General features: G+C 39.8%; 1 protein-coding gene across 1 annotated transcript in view; it reads left to right on the forward strand.

The window, feature by feature from the left end:
- The first annotated feature begins 119 nt into the window (after positions 1–119).
- The window catches only part of LOC139115848 (adenylate cyclase type 3-like), a 92,199-nt gene continuing 73,271 nt past the window's right edge, over positions 120–19,047 (forward strand). The window contains exon 1 of the mRNA XM_070678242.1: positions 120–459. The gene's annotated coding sequence lies outside the window, so the exon portion shown is untranslated. The remainder of the gene's footprint in view (positions 460–19,047) is intronic.

The following is a 19,047-nucleotide window of genomic DNA, read 5'->3' on the forward strand; positions in this document are numbered from 1 at the left end:
CATATATATATGTGTGTGTGTGTGCTATGTCTTAAGTGTTGCGCCTGCGCAATGCATATTCCCTGCGGACAGACTGTGAACGAAAGCAAACACGGGCATGCGTAGTCGATATACTTCCCATCTCCCTCTGTGAAATACCCGATTACAGCAATCCCTACTGTGTAAGGACGATAATATCCGTACGAGGTTTCTGTGACAGCCCCTGTTACTTTACCCAAGGCAATGGTCGTTTTTGAGTTGGTGTCCATGGCAACCAGACGTACGATTGATGAAAATGGCTCCCTTGTAGGATGTTAGAGTTGATTGCATTATCCGCGGTCTGTGGAGGGCAACTTGGCTACGTTCACATTCCAGTACAGTGGGTCGCCGCTGGATCTTGTAAACATCTCGTCTCAACGTTCCACAGATCTGGCTTTCCGTTAAATGCACTAACACAAACTACGCAATCAAAGTGATCGGGTAAGTGGTACTTCATATTGATTGAAAAGCTTCAGTTATCTGTTCTCAGTACTTCCCAGTCACGCACCTTCCACCGGGCCAGTGATTTCACACATCTTCTGCGGCAGTGATGAGGCTGTCAAGCCGCAGCCGAATACACGTGCGCTCTGAGCCGGGCCTCTGAGATGAAATGCGAGACTCCTGACATAAAACTGTCAAGATTCTCCTCGCTCAGTAGTGTGTGTTTTGGCAATGACGTAACAAGAAAGCCCGTCGCCTTGCGCCAGATGTGTGAATCACGTCTCGTCCAATGATGCGGGCAAGCACTCGGCATGACCTCGTTGGACGATGATGTATCAGCCCCTTGCGACATTCAACATTCCCCCTCCAGAAACACATTCACAGTTCATCCATCGAAGTACGCTGGAAAACGCCAGAACGAGTATTACACCTTAAGAGTAATCGCTTGTAAACAAATAACATGTCTATAAAAGATATACATGTACTTTATTAAACGTTGCGAGACAACCGATATCTTCAATTACATGTACAAGGCTGATGTCTGTAATCGGGGAACCAGGGGTCACGATAGGAACGGCAGCCTACAATCAGGGCATGCGCCAATATTGATTTATGGCGCTCCAGCTTTCCTGCGATATTCACGCGCGGGTTGATTAAAGTGTGGAAAAATGAATCAGTGAGTTCAACACAATGCAAGCGTGTCATACAGATCGTGCGTGTAAAGCTCTTGGCATTGATTTTTTTAACCGTAATGGTTTCTCCACGTATTTGTTTGTGTTCAATACTTGGGTAGTATAAACGCCGTCGTTTTCTGGCGCTGAGAAAAAAAAAACTTATGATAAGTCTTGATTCGAAACTGTATGTTAACATTAGACTATTTACTCTGTTATCGCTCTCTCCACGCTTTTCTGGTCACGATTATCCCTAACCCTGGACTTCGCTCTTATAATTGTTTACTGAAAATGTTGTTTTTAAATTTCATATGCCATATTCTGGCCCCATCTTCTCTTTTTGTAGAGAACGCGGTTTTCCCGTACTGAACACCGACAGGAGGAAATTCGAGTTGCACTTATGCCAGGCAAGTGGCGAACATTTTACGAGGGTCATATATTTTCATCATTAAACAGAAGTGGAGCGTACGTGATCGAATGTGCGGTCTCGAAAGAACAAATGAAAATACTTAACATGACATTTTCAAAAAAATCCCACTGAAACATATAGCTAGGTGTTTGGATCGGTAAATCGGTAAGTTCCTCCCGGTACGGCTTCGCTATGTCGTCAAGACATACATGGTTGTATCGCTATCAAAGCTAAATCGTATTCTCGCTGAAGGGAGATTGTTCAACGCTGTGGCAGATATGGTGCAATCTTGCGTTCATATCACGTTTTTTTTTCAGACTGCCACTGGTGACATGACATTCTCCCTGTCTTATGTAATTCCTAGGATGAAGTTACAAGATATACGCCACTGAAATATCTTAGTACCTTTTCCTCACGGTCGCGGCATGTACGTGGCGTAAGTCTGTGCTCTCTTCCCCAGTGCATGTCAAAGTAGCACGCACAGTGTTGTTGGCCACAAACTACACACTTTGATATTGCGCATGCGAGGTCTGTCAGTTGCAAAGTCTATTATTTACTCACTTCTGTCACTTTGACATTGGAGTTATGCAAACGATACATCACCAGGAATCAGAGAGAGAGAGAGAGAGAGAGAGAGAGAGAGAGAGAGAGAGAGAGAGAGAGAGACGAACATGCTGATTCCGACTACAACAGATGCACATGCACAGATATCATCGCATGAGAAGGTAGTGATAAAATCGCAATTTGACTATACCAAAATATTGACAGCGAAAATACAGCAATCAGACCGATCGCGATGCGAGCATAGCTGGGCTTCGTACGCGATATACAGTAGCATACTCGGAACACGTGCGAGCGACGAAATAGAGGTCGCTAGGGAATCCCTCTTAAAGGTTCCACCCCAGAATTTCAATATATTAGCAACAGTCCACATCAGCAACAGGTACACCACTCGGTTTAGACCAGTTCATAAATATCCACTGGTCATCGCTTTTGCGTGTACATGTATTGAAGCTGAACTGATGAAATCTACTTGTATACCCGTGCCAATTGATATAGGTGTACGCTGAAGTTGCTCAGCTTTAAGGTAATATGCACATCGAAAGTCAAAGACTTAAACTTTTGCTCAAACTTTCCTTAAGAAATAATTCACCCATTCTTTTTCAAAATCAAGGATCAAAATCGGGAGTTGCCGTGCAAATTTTGGTACTAAAGAAACAAATAACCCAAGATTTACCGATATTTGAAATTCAAAATGGCCGCCACCCCTGTGTTAACTTTATGGAGAAAAATAGAAATTCGAATTTTGAAAAACTAAGCCAACGAAAAGTTTTCTTACATCAAGAGGTTTAAAATGAACCCCAAGAAGTCGTATATCAGAAGAGAATTGTAAAAGTTTGAGAGGCCAAATGTCTGTCCCCGAGGCGCATTCTACCTTAAAGGTATGCAGTCACCTGTAATCTAAATATGTCCATATATGGGCAAAGGGGCGTTCCTTGGTATTCAAAATGCCCATGTGAGAGCGCTGTTTTTAAAAAATAGCCACCCGCTTAAAATCTGTGATTGTTTAGATTTTCTCTTTCCATGGTAACTGTGACAAAATTGGAACAGGTGACAGTATACCTTTAAAACACAGTAAAAAAGAAGCTAGAATTAGAATGCAAGGATGCTATTCACATCACAAAGTTCAACTTCAGTGATTTGCAAAGAATCAATTTAAGCGTCGCAGTCAATACCCTCTCATAGTTGAAAAAACGAAGCCACTACAAAAGAACTTGCTGAGCAAGGGCTAATCATCTGACCTATGGACTAATTGTATGAAACAAGGTCATACTGTGGCATGTTGCTCAGGAATTCAAACTTTCAATTACATTCCTTCTTGTAAATTAGCTTTCTCATGAGAATACCAATGGATTACATTTTCTTCAAAGAACTGTCGTTGAAAAAAAGACTGACTTGGCCCACTCAATCGTTCACTGATATGACTGTTAGACTGATGCTACAAATAAAGCAATCTTGTCGAGTAATATAGCCTCAGTCGAGAGCCAATCGAGTTGAATATTAAATTACACATATCAGCCTGGGGCTGTTCACCTCCAGCCGTCCAATAATTTTGATATAAATGACCCACTTTCGACAGTCGCTTTACTAGCGTGACACTTGTGATTATTCGCGCCATATTTTGTCATTGCACATACATAGTCAGCAGACAGTCAAATTTCACGACGGGAGCTAGAGACCTGTTTTATGAAAAATAAACAAGGCTTGGATTACATTCAGAAGCAATGCAGACAAGTAATAGTGTATCGCAACGTAAATAAAAAAATGTTGTGTTCTTGGTTTTACATTGTTGTTAAATATTGTGAACTACATCTTTGCATGTATTAATTATTTTTACTAATAATGTGAAGATGGCGCATTACTGTATCGCGTCATCATAACGGTAGCTTATTTTGAAGTCTTCCTTTTCCTGAAAGCTGCCCCAAGACGATATGACGATTTTCAAGTTCAATGACGGCAACAGTGGAAGGGCAAGCGTATGTTATAACTAGAAATATGTGCCTTCAAACTAACATGCACCAGTTCAATTACAGTTCACGTTTAAGAGCCATCACGGAATTGCCACGCGAGACACTCAGTCCTCAAAGTTGACACCGTTTTATGCTTACGTGTGAAGTGATATCTGGACAACGATGTTTAAAAGTATACAGTCACCTGTAATCTAAATACGCCCATATATGGTCAAAGGGGCGTTCCTTGGTATTCAAAATGCCCATGTGAGGGCGCTGTTTTTAAAAAGCGGCCACCCGTTTATAATCTGTGATTGGTTAGATTTTCTCTTTCCATGGTAACTGTAGCAAAATTGGAACAGTTGACAGTATACCTTTAAAAAAGAATCTGCTGACGGTTGCTATCATCTCAAAACTACTACTTTCAAGCTTGTTTAAATACTCTTAATATTTATACCCTCTGAGCTTTATTATAATAATTGTATCTCATTCGATTCAATCAATTATAATAATTCAAGGTGGAAATTAATCCATACAACCGACTCGAAAAATAATTACCTGGCAATAATTTACATAACTTAATAAACGAAAGTATTCATTAAGCAACGATACCTAGCAATCTCGTAAATTAACGAAAACATCATACTTCATATTAGAGATATTTACCCCTAGACTTCTATCGTGTTCATGAAGCCGTCCGCTCGATGACCTTGTGGATGTTCCGACAATTAAGCGTGTGTATAGATTGTATGTAGATAAGCTGGGTGTTAATATACCATCAACTTTGAGTTGTCTGTCACTGTGTCTGAATTCATAATGCCAAGCTATTCGTAAAACGTATCGACGGCTTACATAAAATATACCAACCTTTGTGCCGGACAGAGGGACAAAAGTTCTGGAGGGTTGGCTGAAGTCATCTCCATAACAGTCCAATACATGTATGCATAACATTCAGTTTTGAACTTGAGATGGAGGCAGATCCTGCCAGTCTGTAGCTGTTCGTTTTGCAAATATGTTATAAGAAGGTAAAAACTGCAATTTTGTCACGTGTTTATTCAGCAAAAAGTTACCCGCATTAACAGACACATCACAAGCCTTGCCCTGTTGTAAGTTATCTTTTTTTCAGACGAGCGGCGCGCTTCCTGAGCCCTAGGCTAAACATGTCAATGAACGCTATTATTTATCTAAATACCATTTTAGAGCCTAATTTAAGCATGCTATCAAAGGCAATTATACCGTGTTACACAAACGCTGTCGTCAGTAATTGTGTTATTATACAACTATTTTGTACTGAACGCCATAATTGGTATAAAACGCGTGATGACATCCTTGTGTAATTTATTTCTGTCTCTACCAGTGATGAACTCTGAACTCCAAGTAATTAACACGCTCGAAATGAATATGACCATTCATAATTGACAATATTATTCAATGCCACAATGTAAACCAATTACAGGGACATTATTGTATCTTTTGACCTTATATTGTTGCAAACGAGCAGTTGATAATGTTGTTCGACTTACTGAAAGATGTCTAAAAAACGGTCGACCATAGACAACTTCCATCCCGTTTGCGTACTCTGTATAGAAAAACCTTGGGTCAGGGGTTAATGGTGGGCTACTTTTAACCTCAAGAGTTGGCAAGGTGACCTAGTACCTGCGATCAGACCACACTGCTAACTGCTATGGGCCGCTATAAGCATCCGCGTGTAAAAAAATAAAACCACGCGAAGTGAAAGTCGAAAGCGCAGTATTGCAGTTTCGGATTCCCTATTACTGATGCCGTTTGCTCAGTTACATTTTGACGGTCAGTTTTTCATGGAGATCTTGACGGCCAATCCTGCTCTCAGAAACACTATTCCTTGCTGCTGGAGAGCACATTTTGGGCATTTCAAATGCCTACAAGCTGCAAGAAGTCGACGACAAGGCCTATAGTGGCGGATTTTTTTCGTCCCGTTTGTTCCTCCATATGCATATGTAGACTTGCCCAAAGCCTGTGGGCATAGAAATGTGAAAACAGAGTAAAATGAAGGGATAAACTTCAGTAGACAGTCATGTTATTGTCGAGGTGGTCGCGAAATTGAAGCAATGTACTTTGACGACTGACACGTACATCATGTCACCGTCCGTCTGCGTGGCAGGGCTGGCAGCACCTCGGTTGCGGCGTGCAGTTTCTCCACCAAAAACAACCCATTTTTAATCCCAAGCTTGCATTGAGTTTCGTTTTTGAGCACACCTGCACCTCGGCTTGGGTACACGATTAGCCCTGCGTACAGGTCTGTGTGTTCCCGCGTTATACGGCGTGGAGGCCGTATAACGCGGGAACACACAGACCTGTACGCACGGCTTAGGGGAGCGTTCAGTTTTTACGGCCTGGGGGGGGGGGCGGCAAAATCTTGTCGCCGCGTGTTCAAAAAAATTAGACCCCCCCTGCATTTTTTCGTGAAAAAAAGATGACCCCCCCTTTGTCAGATGAAAAAATTGATGACCCCCCCCCCCCCCCGCTGAAAAATAACCAAAACCCATATGTCAAATTTACCCGCATGGTTTGGATTTGAACTCCGGTACGCGGCACACTTTATTCGTGTAGCAGAGATGCCAGTGCACAAACTTCTCAGCCACATCCATTGAAACGTCTGTTAATTAGGACGACTGTAAGGCAATTTTTAACTTCATTTCCATAGACAACTTATGTCATGGACATTGTATAAAGTAAACTTTATTGGAGTGGTTCGCCAAAGGCAGCCCTCCGGTTAAGAGGGTCATGGGCCATTACGTAAAGTCAACTTTATTCTAGTGGGCCACCAAAGGTGGCCCGCCGGATAAAGAGGGTCGATCATGGCTATTGCATAAAGTAAACTTTACTGGACAGGGCTGCTGAAGGCGTGCGGCCATTAAGATTGCCGTGGGGTATTACATAAGTCAATTTATTGTAGTGGGCCGCCGAGGCGGCCGCCGTAAAGAGGGTGATCATGGCCATTGCATGAAGTAAACCTAATTGGAGTGGGCCGCCAAAGGCGTCTGCCGTTAAGAGGGTCATGGGTAATACATAATGTATATTTATTGTAGTGGCCGCCGAAGGCGGCCCGCCGGTAAAGAGGGTCGATCATGGCCATGGCATAAAGTGAACTTTATTGTTGGTATTATGTTTTTGAAAATGTGGTGACCCCCCCCTTTCCTACCAGTGAAAAAGCGATGACCCCCCTTTGCGGATTCCAAATTATGATGACCCCCCCCCCCCTGGATTTTGCCGCCCCCCCCCGCGCCGTAAAAACTGAACGGTCCCTTAGGCACACGATGGCTACCTCAGCTACGCTTCAATACTTACCAATGCCCACTTTTGGGAGTGGGTCGCGAGACACAGAGGCCGTAAGCGACGTATAGGGTCTCGGCAACTGTCATTGCGATGTACTCACTTTTGGTTCGAAATGCGATTCAACTGATACAAATAATTGCACAATGCACAGAGAATAACAACATTCAAACAGATCTTGTTTGTCGAGAGGTGACTCACAGCGCGGAGCAGTACATCAGCATGGAGAGCGACTGTAACCTCCACAAATGTAATAATCTCCACAAATGTAATATCAACCACAATTGTAATAAAATGCACCCATAAATGTAATATCGCCCATAAATGTAACAAAAATCAACCATAAATGTAATAAAAACACCAACCACAAATGTAATAAATGGTAACCATAAATGTAATAAAAAAAATCACCCATAAATGTAATACTTGTCAACCATAAATGTAATAAATCTATTTTGTCGTTGCAATTGAGGAATTAGCCCTTAAATATTTATCTATGTAATAAGGAAAGCAACTCCACACATTATTCATATCTTAATTGTTTGCGTTTAGTGTGTTTTGTAAAGTGTATTTTACGTTTCCCTATTTTGTGTACAGAAATTAATTGTCCATGGCGAGACACAGCTGTAATACTGAACGTCAGTGCAGTCTCTACTCCAGAGTGGAGGAGACTGTATAACACTACGATCCTTTAACGCCGTTTTTTCGAAAATTTGCCGTACTTTCTTAATCAGTCGCCTCAAATTCATCTTCAGTGGATAAATTGTGTGGAATAATCGATAGATTTTCTGTATTTCTATGTTGTCCCACTTGAAGTTTGTTCCTTCACTGGGAATGTTAGGATGTCTAATTTTGTTCTACTGTGTTCAAGGTAGTGTTATTATTGTTTATACTAGATTTAAATATGGATACATGTTCTCGTCAACATGTTTTGTGTCGTTTCTGTTATAAGGTTGTATATTTCTTTGTTATTTGTTCTGAGTCATCAGTCATAAACTTTGTGTGGTATCACTGGTTGACGAGTTACTTTGACGCTTCCTTATTATGTAATTACCAGTGTCTAGAACTGCTGTTCCACTTCCATTATCTAACGGTTTTATCGGTACCTCGCCGTTTTCTGATAGTGCTATTCTGTGTTTCGGAAAGGAAACCTAGTTTCAGGAAAGTATGCAATAACATTATACTAGTCTTATTAAAGTTATTTTACTCAGGGCATTGATAAACAAATGATCACATATGCAAGTTCAAGTTTATCATTTATGGTTGAGTTTATTACATTTATGGTTAATTTGTTTATTACATTTGTGGTTGCGGGTTGTTACATTAATGGTTGACTATTTTATTACATTTGTGGTTGATTTTATTACAATTGTGGTTGATATTACATTTGTGGAGATTATTACATTTGTGGAGGTTACAGGGCACTCGCCCGGCGCGGTGTCACGATGTCACTGATGCACTACACGTGGCACTGTTCAGTCCGAGTGCGATTGTTTCCAAGTTCAACAAGTGATCATGTCACGTTTGTAAAACGAAACCAACGTAATGGCAAGAAAACGCTCTAAAAATCTTGAAAGTTGACGAAGATTTGCTAACGATCAAATGCACAGAAAATACATACTCTGTACCTGTTTCACTATCACCACAGCAATCTGACATCGTTTTAGTTTTACCATTGACCCAATTGCGTCTATGGTTTTATTTGTTTCACAGTCCGTGTCATCGATACTAAAATCAAACTTACAAGCAAATGCCCTGCTTAGTTTCACTATTTGACAGTGAGTGTGAGGACGTGCATCTGTTTATGGGCGTGTGCTTCTCGATATCCATTGTGCTGAAGTTGGTGTGTAGGTCACAGGAGTTCACGTTCCAGCTGTACTTTGATCGTTGACGTATGCGAAGAATATTGGTCATGTGCTTGGGTTCAATAATGGCGGTTGGTTCAAATCGCGCGGACGACCTTACCAACATTGAACTTGCCGTAAACAGCAAGAAGGTGGTTTTACATATCCTGAACCCGTCCATAGTCACAATTTAGGTCTCCTATTGATTTGACCAGGGATTTCAGTCATCGAAAAAATGAAAAAAAGTCAAAAGATACAAATAATGTCCCTTTAACGTAACGAGACAACGAGTGTTACTGCTGATAGTATCGTTAATTTTCCTCCGCACCATAGATGCATTCTTATCCCCTATCTTTCCCTCAGAGTGTGTTGTATGGTTATTACAAAAAAGGCTATAGATTACAATATCACTGCCGAGAAATGGTACTATTTTAGTCTGAAATTCATAATGTGTACATCGTAAAATATTATCGTTGATAAATCGATCCTAATCCGGATTAATATTTAGTTGTCAACAAAAAAAAAACATTTGGCAGTAAACACATGACAGCTGTGTTGCTGTGTTGGGACATTTATCATTTCGTCACGATTTTGGAAGTTGGACTCCAAACGAAACACAGACATGCTGGAAAATACATCAGAAAGTTAACGGAACTTAAATAAAAACATTTGACATCTAACATTCATTGAACATGTTTTTTTTGTTATAAAAAGAGAGGATTTTACAGGTGAACCACAGTGGAAAAGTCGTCAAACGTTACATCTAACGGTGGTTTAAAAACTACTCTTATACGCGCATCACACACTTTGGTATCGTATTTTCGTGCTGATTTAGAAAGAGTTGCCATGTGTTTGTGTTGAACCTGTGAGCAATTATAGTAAAATTTTATAAACAAACAGACATATAGATAGATCAATACACAAATAAGATATAGATAAATAAATAAATAAATAAATATATAAATAAATAAATAAATAAATAAATAAATAAATAATAAGATCAAAACCATTTGCTTTATGCAGCGTCGGTCGTTAAAGTTGACGAAAATATACCGTATTGCTGCGGACCCGAAAAGTCAACTTGCCTGATATAAAGTGACAATGAAAGTGCAGAGCGGCTCATGAAACGAATATCGTAAATAAATTAAAATAATTCACATTAAACAATTAAAAATAACGAGAGAGAGAGAGAGAGAGAGAGAGAGAGAGAGAGAGAGAGAGAGAGAGAGAGAGAGAGAGAGAGAGAGAGAGAGATGAGAAGTGAAGAGGAGAGAGAGAGAGGAGAGGATGAGGAGAGAGAGAGAGAGAGAGAGAGGAGAGAGAGAGGTAGGAGAGATTTGAGAGAGTCGAGAGGAGAGAGAAGAGACAGACAGACAGACAGACAGACAGACAGACAGAGCCAGAGACACAGACAGAGAGAGCACGGTGAAAAGATCACTCTTTGTGATTCACTGCTAGCATTATTAAGTCCTGAGTTTGTTCGAAAGGTGTTGCATTGATTTTCTGCTCGAAAGAGTCGACCTTCACGTCGACCTGCGTATTTTTTACTTAATAGTGTCTGCTCTGCCCCGGCGTCTGCTGAGCACAGCGCGGCAAACGGCAGGAAAACCAGGTGGCAGGAAACCTGACAAGGTCAGTGAAATGGACAAATATCTGAAATGATTGGCTTGTCAACTGACATGTGTCTCCGTCGGGTTCCTAAACTTTCACTTTTGATGGTTAATCGTCCGATGTTCATCACTTTTAACGCCAAACTAATGCACGAAACGGAAAACTAAATTGACCCAATAATTCGCGCGAAATTGGACGATGACATTAAATTTGAGCATCAAGAAGAAGTGATCAATGTTTATTTTAGTGAGCTAGCTAGTACGAATTATAGAGCTTACTTCGTTTTGAGTTTAATACCAATTAAATACAAGTATCTTCGTCTTTTCATCTAGTATATGAGCGGAGCTTAATTTTCGATGTCAACTTCAGTTTCTTGCTCTACTCCCAAAAGCATTTTGAGATACACAGTATTCAGCTCCGAGTCTGTACATGTGTAGATTGCGTTGTTGTTGTTGGCGAGTGAATTCTGGTCCGGACGGCAATTGAAATTTAAACAATAACATTGCATTTTACAGGTATAGGTGCTGTGTTACAAGTTAGAAACTTTTGGCGCTTCAGTATGATTTGGTGAATTGAAAAAGAACTGGCTATTGACATATTAGACAAAAATAGAGAAAAAAAATAATGAAGAGTAACAACTATACCAGCACTTTAAGGTACAACGCGCCTCGGGGACAGACATTCGGACTCTCAAACTTTTTCAATTTTTTTCTGATCCACCACTTATGGGGGTTCATTTAAAAGCTCTTGATGTAAGAAAACTTTTCACCGGCTTAGTTTTTCAAAACTCGAAATTTTTCTTTGCCATAGAGTTAACACAGTGATGGCGGCCATTTTGAATTTCAAATATCAGTAAAAGCTTGAATAATTTGTTTCTCGAGTATCAAAATTTCCACGGTGACCTCCGATTTTTATTGTTGATTTTGAAAGAAAATGATCGAAATATTCCTTGAGGACTGAAAGTTTGAGCAAAAGTTTGTCTTTCACTTTCGAGGCGCATACAATAGTAGGCCTAAATCTGATAAATACTATAGGTCTAACGTAGTGGTGTATGTGACTCAGTGACATGGCAATGTTAATACTCTCTAGTCGTCCAGGTGCCAAAAAAAAACTTTTGAGTATTCAGGATTGGATGAAATAAGAGAAAGGGGGAAGGACGTTCTCTTTTTAAAATATTTATTTGCATGAGCTTACCCGATCACAATATTTCGCAAAACGCGCGGTCATCAATATACCGCCTATGCATAGATGCTCAGCTTCCGTGAACCGATTATTAATTCATAACCCGTGGATATAAGAAACATATAGGCTCACATCGACAGGAATTGATTCTCTCTTTCTCAGGCAAGTACGATTTCACGTTTCCATGGCATTGTTCCCATTCAGTAAGTTAGCAGATTCGCAAAAGACCCGCGTCGGATCACAAAGGAGACAGTGTATAGATAGTAACATTGAATTTGTGTCAAAAAAAGTAATTTTCAAAGGAATGACATTACCAGAATTATGTATGCAAATTTAAAGCCCCACTACCTGTAACTCTTAAAATTTGCTGACTTCAAAATATCGACCTCTTCTCTCCTGGTTTTCTGTGCATTCTACCCTCTGAAGGGATATGGGCTTTTAGTGCATTAGGAAGCCATTTCTAACTTTGTGAAACATTTGCATGTAAAATGCCCAGAGCGGTTATACGTTGCTGGCAGTAGTTTGCTCTTTTTGCCGACTCAAGAATTGCTCTCGGCGAAACAATGATTACCTACGTTTATACGTGTGAAGCACGTGCGGGCATTCATCGATACCTACAGGGAAGACATTCGTTTTGCTATAATTCCACTGTTTTATAGTTGCTAATATAATAATACCTTTCTTTGCCTATACGAGTACTAAGTGATTAGTGTTCCGAAATTTTGATGGATCTTGCGTGGAAACTAGAAAAGGTAACGACGTCCATGTTTACTACACGGACACGCGCACTAGAATCGGATATAGTATTAGGTCTGCAAGTTGTTGCAGCAACTTCAACTTTGTAAGTTTAACAACGATCAAGATAACTCATTAATCCATACTTTGTCAAGCAAGTTAATTGAATGAGAACTTCGCGATTGTGCCACCAGCACAGAGGAATACATACGTACATACATACATACATACATACATACATACATACATACATACATACATACATACATACATACATACATACATACATACATACATACATACATACATACATTACATATATACATACATACATACATATACAGTATATATATATATATATATATATATATATATACGTATACATACATACATAATAATATATATATATATATATATATATATATATATATATATATATATATACGATATTATATATATATATATCTATATATGTTCGACTGTGGTTTTCAGGTTGTCCCATGTGTCGGTTGCCGTGTTATGATAAATTCGTTTGTAGGATATTACACACGTACCAATCTTCTGGTTCAAATAGTTTATTGTAACAGCACAACGTTTCGTCCTAAAAGTAGGACTTCCTCAGTTGCTACAGATCAAAAGTTTCAAACACGGAGTAAGTCACAGTGATATTTAACGTACAAAGTTACATGTCGGAGAAAATACTAAGTGACCAGTATGGTGAAAATACAGGAGTTGTTTCTTACCTATTTGAATGGCTCAGATGTTGAATGGCAATTGGGAGAATGTTTGAATGTGTATTTATAGTGTGGCTGGGGAGGGCGCTAGTGTTGGAATTTGAATAAAGACAATGGGAGTAGCTAGCTGTGAATATTTAGGCCGTCAGGTGTTAATGTCTGTAATTTGGAAATCCACAAGGATTCCAGCTTTTTTCGAAGCGGGTCGTCCATTTTATTGATTTTCACAATGCCAACTATTGAAACGTCTTGGATTGTGTGTTGATCTGAATTGAAATGGAGTGCTACTGGCATGTTTGAGTTACGACGGATGGTGGACAGATGGTTATTGAATCAGGTACGTGTGTAATATTCCTACAAACGAATTTATATATATATATATATATATATATATATATATATATATATATATATATATATATATATATTATATAATATTATATATATATGGCAGAAAGACAGACAATCAAACAGAATACTTTCATGTCTCTCCTAAGGTTACATGAGTCAATGACTTATTGGGACTTGAAATAAATTGAAATATTCCATTTTTTTCCTACATCGTCCGTCGTCTGTGTGGTGCACCACCATGAGGACGTACGTGTACGTGACACGTAGGACACCATTTGAACAGCAAATCTCGTATTAGTCTGGTTTCAAAACATGTAACGAGGGGTCATCACACGCATCGGAAGGCTGACGCTCTGACCGGTGATATTTGCTTGCAGTAGAGATGGTAATTTCTGTGTGTCCATCCTCTTACTTAAAGGGGGGAGGTCTTCGTTCTCCTCAGTAGGAAATTACACATAGTATTACTTTTTCCTAATTATAACCATGTCATAATCCTGAAATGGGGGGGGGGGGAGGCAGAAAGATGTCAAGATTCCGCCATTCTCTTTAATCTTGACATCTTTCTGCCCCCCATTTTAGGATTATGACAACCCCTTTGATAAAGATATGCTACAACTTAAGAAAAAGAACGCCTACGGATGCTACAATATTCAGTGAGCCTCTTTGCGATGTACAGCAGTGCTTTGACAAGAAAACGAATTGGATATATATATTTATATATACATATATATATATATATATATATATATATATATATATATACCTACATATATCCAATAAACCTCTACAATAATGCTTTGACGTCAAATCAATTGGTATATAGATAGATGAGATAGATAGATAGATAGATAGATAGATAGATAGATAGATAGATAGATAGATAGATAGATAGATTGGAGAGCCATAGATATATAGAGCCATATGATAGATAGATAGATAGGAGAGCCATAGATATATAGAGCCCTATGATAGATAGATAGATAGATAGATAGGAGAGTCATAGATATGTAGAGCCATATGATAGATAGATAGATAGGAAAGTAGATAGATGATGGGATAGCATGTGTATAGAAAGCACTACTTTGTATTGAGTTTAATCAGTCAAACTCAATCACGTGTTTAAATATTTAATTCACCATTTCAATTCTCTGGGTCGGAACGTAATTGAAAATAAACATTGAAACAATAAAAATTTAAATTTCGTTTGACGATGGATATTCTCGGCTTGCGTCATGTTTGTGTTTGCCGACCATCCGGAGATGCTCGTCAGTGCTGCCGAGAATCTAAATTGTATAATCGAAGCTACTTTGCGAACAAAATTGACACAAGAATACTTGCGTCGTGAAATTAACCGCGCTCAAAAAACCGAAGCGGAGACGCTGTGTGCACGGTAGAGAGACGTGCTTTTGTATTGGTGCGATATACGTTGGGCGTCTCATGGTGTTCCGTATTTTAAATTCTAATTCAGTCTTCACACAACGTTTAAGCACGGTGTCCCGTCAGTTGTCGAATGTAACCTCCTGCCGAGAGCTTAGTATCATAGAACGTGGAACTGCCTGTCCGCTTCAACAACAAGGCACTCTGCCGTTCATCGCTCGGCCGTATCTCGTCAGGAACTTGGATGACTGTGTGGATGTATCTGACGCAGTACGCGCACTTGCACTCTGTCAACGCAGACTTTCATAGCTTTAACATTCAAAGTGGGTTTTATACTTTCGCCTGATGCGGTGGCGAGCGAAAGCGACATTAAGAAAATATATCCCGCAAAGATTGCGCAATTTGTTCCCGTTATTGTATGCAGAATAATTTCATAGCACACAGTAAGATAGCACAATCTTTCTGTATTATTCTTTAATGGCGTCATTTCAGAATGCAGAGATAAGACTGGCTAATTTTATCATCAGCTGTCGAGGGATTTGACGAGGGTTTGATGCGAAATGAACACTCATTAAGAGGGCACCGTATGGAAAGCGCACCGTCGTCTGCAGGCCAGTGATGTGAATATTTCCAATACAGATGCTATAGTTAGCAGTCAATTAACCCGCTCTGTGATGAGTGCATGGCTTGTGGATCTTGCCGTCTTGATCTTGTTCTCTGCGACGGACAGTTCGCCGCCAAAAAAATACCTGATTGACCGTGCAAGTCACGTCACCAACTCAGGCTTCCACTGCGCTGTGAAATTGTTTGGGGCCGTTGCCAGGCAACGGACTATAAACATTGCACAATCGTTTGAAATGACGGAATGTGACGATTTACATATAGACGCGTGCTGAGAATGCGACGAGAATTGACTGTCTAGAAATTTAGAGGTTTTTTCCCGTGGCCACATCAATCTTGCTTATTGCATGACGGTTCGTAGTGGTGATCTCTTTTCCCCTTTGTTAATGAACCAATAAAAGAGTAACAAATGCGCGCCAAAAGAGAAATCGTAAAATTTGCATGACTATTTCCGTAACAGATTCATCGCTTACTAATCCCAAACGAGGCGTGCAATATTACCGTAGTGTACAGCTCCTAGGAAAACAGCATAATTGCAATCTGAATTACGTCATTAACATGCTGCCAGTGCGGGTATTTTTCAAAGTATATAGGGCCTACTCCACCGAAGGGGAAAACGTACAGCATTAGAGTAAATTTCCATTTTCTTTCGCGTTAATGCCCCATTTCTGAACAGTCGTTTGCGAAGTTTAAAGTGGTTGCCGCTCTTCTGCCGTACAAATTAAATCCACCCTACATGTAAGAACTGAAGTGCTACACAGATGTAAGACAACAAGCAAACTTCGGAAAATTTTATGCTCCCTTTACAGCGAAACGCAATCTTGAAGCCGTGTGGCCTTATTTTGGCAACCTCAACTGTTCGCCCAATTTATCACAATTCTATCTTGTCAGTCGAGGATCCCCTGTTCCTGAAAGAGATTGGTTGTAATAAGATTTGAAAGTATGGAATGTCCTTGAGGCACAAGGCCGGGGTTTTGGAAATACCGGGCTGACCGCAAAGCTACAGACAGGTATTCTGTCTATGAAATATGAGACACGCTGACATACTCTGCCTGATCTACTGTTTTTATCTCACATCTATCACGAGATGTTCTCCTTAACAGGTAATTCACCCACCCCTCCTCGATATGTTAGCTTTTATTGCGATTGGAAATAAATTTTTGAAATCGTATATCATGGAACCACCAGGATATGCATGTCTGTACCAAAGCTGACGATGTGACACATCGGGTTTGTATATCATTTGCGCCATAAATTCTCTCTCTTTCCCTCCCTCCCTCCCTCCCTCCTCCCTCTCTCTCTCTCTCTCTCTCTCTCTCTCTCTCTCTCTCTCTCTCTCTCTCTCTCTCTCTCTCTCTCTCGGGTGGGGGGGATGTTGCGCAAATCTTGTGACTATTTTGTTATTTCCTTTTCTACGATATTCGTATGCAAAGAAATTGACAAATGCCGTGTCCACACGGCATTCACAGTTCTCAAGGATAAGGCAGCCATACCATTGCGTTAGCCTGGGGACGGCGGTTCATCTGATACCTGAAACGCGACATTTTAGCATCAATTTCAGCAAAAAATGTGTCAATTGAGGATTGTTGAAATGTACAAAATGGGCTGATAATGGTTTTAATATTATACCGCAATTATTCCTGTTTTATATTGCAGGTACGCTTTGATGCTTTAGCCAGAAATGCGCGGCCAAAATCCTAAAATTACCAGTCTGTCTAAAAATAGAGCATGATATCACATGTCACAAATGGTTTGTAATCAGTTAATGGGATCGCTCATAAAATAACATATTAACAATTTATATCGATAGCATTAAAACATTCAACGGTGTTACACGCGATTATTGGTTTCAGAGAAAGTTCTTTGTACATATAACATAAATGATGTGCATCCTTGTCTTATCGTATTTGATGAATATTATATATATATATATATATATATATATATATATATATATATATATATATATATATATATATATATATATATATATATATATATATATATAGTTTTCACTAAATGAAATGCATGTAGTTTTGACGTTGCCCATTATGAATACAGGCTGTCAGAGAATTTCCCAGCGAAGAAAAGGTCAAAGACATCGTCATCCACGCCGAATGCCGAATGGAATACGAAGTGCGTACCGTACCCTGAACGTATGTTTTGCTATTAACTCGTCTGTTTGGAAAATGCCGCCGCTGCACTGCGTATGGCATGAAGCCCATTAAAAAGGCCCTTGTTAGCGCTTCGGCTGGCTTTGTCGTCAACAAAAATACATGGATTCTCGGTAAAAAAATCTGAGTAAACACGTATTTAATGTTTTTGAAGGTCATAAGTCTCACTTATGGAAGTGCTGTTTTGATTTAAACACCGCGCTCTGTCCCGCCTAGATAATCTTTTTTTGTACGATATGATATCGGTTTCCATTTTGGCAGCAAAATCACCGCCAAAGTATTTTTTTCACATCTATTATAATTCGATAGTGATAATGAATAGAAATGAATGTCGGTGAGGTTCTCCCAGAATGCGAGAATGTGCTGGCTTCGACCCGCCACTTTCTCGTGTCTCGCAAATAATGTAACAGTTCCTATCGTACTTTCTTGTGCGCATTTTGCATTTTCTACTCTCGTCACAACACACCGAGCACACAGTTCCAGTTCTGTCGAAAATAAAAAAAACAACACAAAAAAATCAGTTTGAACGGATTTGCGCATTTTTGTGCCACAGCGTTGACACCTGTGTAACGTTTACCGTGTAATTTTTCGCTATGAAGCGTAGTGGCAGGACTTCATCGAACATTTCCTGGTCTGTACCATCTCCGTATAGCTTTTCCTGCATTTCTCGACAGTACATTTCCCATGGCACCACGGGTGACCCGATGCTTGGCTGGGCAATTGTTAAGAGAGATACACATTCAGATGGCGTGAATACATCGTCAAACACGATAACATCCATTCCTTAACCGTGTTTTTAACTATTATCAATATCTTTCACAAACTGAGGAGTGTGTGGACATCAACTGTCAGTGATTCGTGTTTCTATCATATCGGTTGAGCTCGTCACCCGAACCGTGAACTGATGAAAGATATTGACGTTATCTTGGCAGGCAGTGTTATACCCGTTGTGCTTTTGTTGTGTACAAGTTTTTTGACAACCTGGATAACTCTGTGACGGTGATTTGCGTGTTGCCTCTTGTTCACGTCTTCATTGTGGTGTTCAGGTGATGGGTAC

The sequence above is a fragment of the Ptychodera flava genome, chromosome 17 (assembly GCF_041260155.1).
Source record: "Ptychodera flava strain L36383 chromosome 17, AS_Pfla_20210202, whole genome shotgun sequence".
Classification (NCBI taxonomy): Eukaryota; Metazoa; Hemichordata; class Enteropneusta; family Ptychoderidae; genus Ptychodera; species Ptychodera flava.